Genomic DNA, 5000 nt, shown 5'->3' on the forward strand with positions numbered 1-5000 from the left:
TCGTGAGACAGGTTAGTTTTACCCTACTGATGCTGTGTCGTCGCAATAGTAATCCTGCTCAGTACGAGAGGAACCGCAGGTTCAGACATTTGGCGCGTGTGCTTGGCTGAGGAGCCAACGGTGCGACGCTACCATCTGAGGGATTATGACTGAACGCCTCTAAGTCCGAATCCCCCCTAGACGCGACGATACTGTTGCGCCCGGATCTTCGGTTGGCCTCTCATAGCCGGGTGGATTTCTGCCCGGTGCGGAATGCCGCAAGACCCTGGATCGAGGTGCTGCCGCAAGCGTTCGGTGGCCCTCTCCTCAGTCGCTCGACAGCACGTTCGCGGGGAAGCTGGGTGCCAAATCATTCGTAAACGACCTGGTTCTGGCTCGGGGTTTCGTAAGTAGCAGAGCAGCTTCCTCGCTGCGATCTACTGAAAGTCAGCCCTCGAGACAAGGCTTTGTCCTGGCGCCACCCATGGGCACCGCGGCTCCTAAAAGGACCCATACGCACTCATGTGACAATTATTCTTTGTCCTAAAAGAGCACGCCGACATCCCCGCGGGATACTGGAGGTCTCGGCGGACTTTGCTCGGTCGGAAAAAAACGGTTAGGGGAGCCGCCTGGCCGTGCTCTTTTTTTCTCACCTGCAAATTCCTACGTCGGGGCTAGCAACGCGAAAATGACCCGTTTTCCCATTCAGAATCAGAATCAGAAAGGGTTTTATTCGCCGTGAAAGTTCACACCGACACGGAATTTACTTTGGCAGGATCGTGCATACATTCAACATATAGGAATCTAAAATCTTACATACGTTTTAAACAAGTCTTATACTCTAATAATAATGATAATATTAATAATGAGGCTTAAAAGTCTAACTAACACCAAGGGGCTGAAGTATATGAAATTGAATAAATATCGAATAGAAAATAGCTTTAAGATATAATTTAAAAATAAAAAATGCAAATAGGTTAACGTAGTTAATATCGGCAAGGTGTCATTATTATGTAGATAAAATGTTAAAATCAGTGTAACAGGGCAGCAGCAGATGGGAAGAAACTGTCTTCATGGCGTGAGGTTTTGGTCCTGATGGACCGAAGTCTTCTGCCGGAGGGGAGTAGCTGAAACAGAGAGTGTCCAGGGTGCGAGGAATCGGCCACAACCTTCCTCGCTCGCCTCATGCTCCTTGTCGTGTGCAGGTCCTCGAGGGTTGGTAGATTGCAGGCAATTACCTTCTCAGTAGTGTGCATGATACGCTGCAGTCTGCTCTTGTCCTTGGCAGTGGCAGCAGCGTACCAGACGGTTATGGAGGAGGTGAGGATGGATTCAATGATCGCTGTATAGAATTGCACCATCATTGTCTTTGGCAGGTTGCATTTCTTCAGCTGCCGTCGAAAGTACATCCTCTGTTGAGCTCTCTTGGCGAGGGAGCTGATGTTCAGTTCCCACTTGAGGTCCCGGCAGAGAATAGTGCCCAGGAAGCGGAAGGACTCCACAATTTTGACTGCGGAGTCTAACAGGGTGATGGCGGTGAGTGGGGCTGTATTCTTCCTGAAGTCCACAACCATCTCAACTGTCCTTAGAGCATTTAGCTCTAAGTTGTTCTGGCTACACCAGGTCACCAGGTTGTCAGCTTCCCACCTATAGTCAGACTCATCCCCACCAGAGATCAGCCCAATGAGGGTGGTGTCGTCCGACAAACTTCAAGAGTTTGACGGACAGATGATTGGAGGCGCAGCTGTTGGTATACAGGGAGAAGAGCAGTGGGCAAAGGACGCAGCCCTGAGGAGTTCCCGTGCTGATGGACCTGGAGTCAGAGACTTCTGTTCCCGGCTTAACGCACTGCTTCCTGTCAGAGAGGAAGTCTGTGATCCACCTGCAGGTGGAGTAGGGCACGTTCAGCTGGAAGAGCTTGTCCTGAAGCAGGGCAGGGATGATGGTGTTGAAGGCAGAGCTGAAGTCCACAAACAGGATCCTGGCGTAGGATGCTGGGGCGTCCACATGCTGTAGGGTGAAGTGGAGGGCCATGTTAACTGCGTCATCCACAGACCTGTTGGCTCTGTAGGCAAACTGAAGGGGGTCCAGGAGAGGGTCTGTGATGGCTTTGAGGTGTGCCAGGAGCAGGCGCTCAAAAGACTTCATTACCACAGATGTAAGGGCGACCGGTCTGTAATCATTTAGTCCTGTTGGCCTTAGCTTTTTGGGCACAGCGATGATGGTGGAGGACTTGAGACAGGCTGGTACATGGCATGTCTCCAGGGAGGTGTTAAAGATGTTGGTGAACACCGGAGACAGCTGGTCAGCGCAGTGCCTGAGGGTGGCTGGAGAGACAGAGTCCGGCCCGGCTGCTTTGCGTGGATTCTGCCTCTTGAAAAGCCCATTAACTTCTCCCTCCTGAAAGGAGAGAGTCGTTTCTGTAGTATGGGTGGGGGATGGGGCCTCTTGGGTGGGAAGGGGTGGTTCAGGACAGTCCAATTGTCTTTCAAATCTATGGTAGAACTCGTTCAGGTCGTTGGCTAGGCGGGAGTCTTTAGTGGTGTGGGGCGCTCTGGGTTTGTAGTTGGTGATGTGCCTGAGCCCTTTGGCAGACAGAAGCAGCGTCGTTAGTAGAGAACTGGTGTTTTAGTGTCTCTGAGTACAGTCGTTTAGCCTCTCTCACCGCTTTGCTAAACCTGTTCTTCGACTCCTTGAATCTGTCTCTATCCCCACTCCTAAACGCTTCCTCCTTCTCCAACCTCAACCTTTTGAGCTTTGCTGAGAACCAGGGCTTGTTGTTGTTAAAGTTCACCCTGGTACGTGTTGGGATACAGCAGTCCTCACAGAAGCTGATGTACACAGCCTCTGTGAGTTCATCCAGACTATTGGTAGCAGTCGTGAACATATCCCAGTCAGTACAGTCTAAGCACGCCCGCAAATCTTCCACAGCCTCACTGGTCCACTGTTTAGATGTCCTCACAGCAGGTTTACAGAGTTTTAGTTGCTGCCTGTATGCACGAATCAGGTGGACCAAGGGAGTTCTGTGCGAGCCGAACAGCCCCGTGACCCACAAGAGAAACATCCCCGCCAAATTCGAGCGTTTGACGGGGTCTATCCGTGAAAAAATATTCACGTTTTTGAGTGCACATGCATTTCTGCTGCAAATGCCTCTGGAAGTTTCATGCCGTTCGTATGCCAATTGTGGCAACACGAAAATGACCCGTTTTCCCATTCCGAGGGATTTCTGTGCGACCCTAACAGCCCCGTGAGCCACAAGAGACACATCCCCGCCAATTTCTAGCGTTTCACGGGGTCTATCCGTGAAAAATATAGACGTTTTTGAGTGCACATGCATTTCTGCTGCAGATGCCTCTGGAAGTTTCATGCCGTTCGTACGCAATGTGGCAACACGAAAATGACCGCTTTTCCCATTCCGAGGGATTTCTGTGCGACCCTAACTAACAGCGCCCGTGAGCCACAAGAGAGACATCCCCGCCAATTTATAGCGTTTCACGGGGTCTATCCGTGAAAAATATAGACGTTTTTGAGTGCACATGCATTCCTGCTGCAAATGCCTCTGGAAGTTTCATGCCGTTCCTATGCAATGTGGCCACACAAAAATGACCCGTTTTCCCATTCCGAGGGAGTTCTGTGCCACCCTAACAGCCCCGTGAGCCACAAGAGACACATCCCCGCCAATTTCTAGCGTTTCACGGGGTCTATCCGTGAAACATATAGAAGTTTTTGAGTGCACATGCATTCCTGCTGCAAATGCCTCTGGAAGTTTCATGGCGTTCCTATGCAATGTGGCAACACGAAAATGACCCCTTTTCCCATTCCGAGGGAGTTCTGTGCCACCCTAACAGCCCCGTGAGCCACAAGAGACACATCCCCGCCAATTTCTAGCGTTTCACGGGGTCTATCCGTGAAACATATAGAAGTTTTTGAGTGCACATGCATTCCTGCTGCAAATGCCTCTGGAAGTTTCATGCGGTTCGTACGCAATGTGGCAACACGAAAATGACCCGTTTTCCCATTCCCAGGGATTTCTGTGCGACCCGAACAGCCCCGTGAGCCACAAGAGACACATCCCCGCCAATTTCTAGCGTTTCACGGGGTCTATCCGTGAAAAATATCAATTTTTTTTGACTGCACATGCATTTCTGCTGCAAATGCCTCTGGAAGTTGCATGCGGTTCGCATGCAATGTGGCGACACGAAAATGACCCGTTTTCCCATTCCGAGGGATTTCTGTGCCACCCTAACAGCCCCGTGAGCCACAAGAGAGACATCCCCGCCAATTTCTAGCGTATCACGGGGTCTATCCGTGAGAAATATTCACTTTTTTGAGTGCACATGCATTCCTGCTGCAAATGCCTCTGGAAGTTTCATGCGGTTCGTATGCAATGTGGCGACACGAAAATGACCCGTTTTCCCATTCCGAGGGATATCTGTGCCACCCTAACAGCCCCGTGAGCCACAAGAGAGACATCCCCGCCCACTTCTAGCGTTTCACGGGGTCTCTCCGTGAAAAATATCACATTTTTTGAGTGCACATGCATTCCTGCTGCAAATGCCTCTGGAAGTTTCATGCGGTTCGCATGCAATGTGGCGACACGAAAATGACCCGTTTTTTCCCATTCCGAGGGATTTCTGTGCCACCCTAACAGCCCCGTGAGCCACAAGAGACATATCCCCGCCAATTTCTAGCGTTTCACGGGGTCTATCCGTGAAAAATATTCAATTTTTTGACTGCACATGCATTTCTGCTGCAAATGCCTCTGGAAGTTTCATGCGGTTCGCATGCAATGTGGCGACACGAAAATGACCCGTTTTCCCATTCCGAGGGATTTCTGTGCCACCCTAACAGCCCCGTGAGCAACAAGAGAGACATCGCCGCCAATTTCTAGCGTTTCACGGGGTCTATCCGTGAAAAATATTCACTTTTTTGACTGCACATGCATTCCTGCTGCAAATGCCTCTGGAAGTTTCATGCCGTTCGCATGCAATGTGGCAACACGAAAATGACCCGTTTTCCCA

General features: G+C 50.5%; 1 pseudogene; it reads left to right on the top strand.

Annotated features, from left to right (window-relative positions):
- Nucleotides 1-450, top strand: part of LOC142911589 (28S ribosomal RNA) — a 4705-nt pseudogene extending 4255 nt beyond the window's left edge.
- Nucleotides 451-5000: the final 4550 nt, after the last annotated feature.

This window comes from Petromyzon marinus, unplaced genomic scaffold (assembly GCF_048934315.1).
Source record: "Petromyzon marinus isolate PM22_M1 ecotype Great Lakes invasive population unplaced genomic scaffold, UKy_Petmar_22M1.pri1.0 PM_G_Scaffold_18, whole genome shotgun sequence".
In the NCBI taxonomy this organism is placed as follows: domain Eukaryota; kingdom Metazoa; phylum Chordata; class Hyperoartia; order Petromyzontiformes; family Petromyzontidae; genus Petromyzon; species Petromyzon marinus.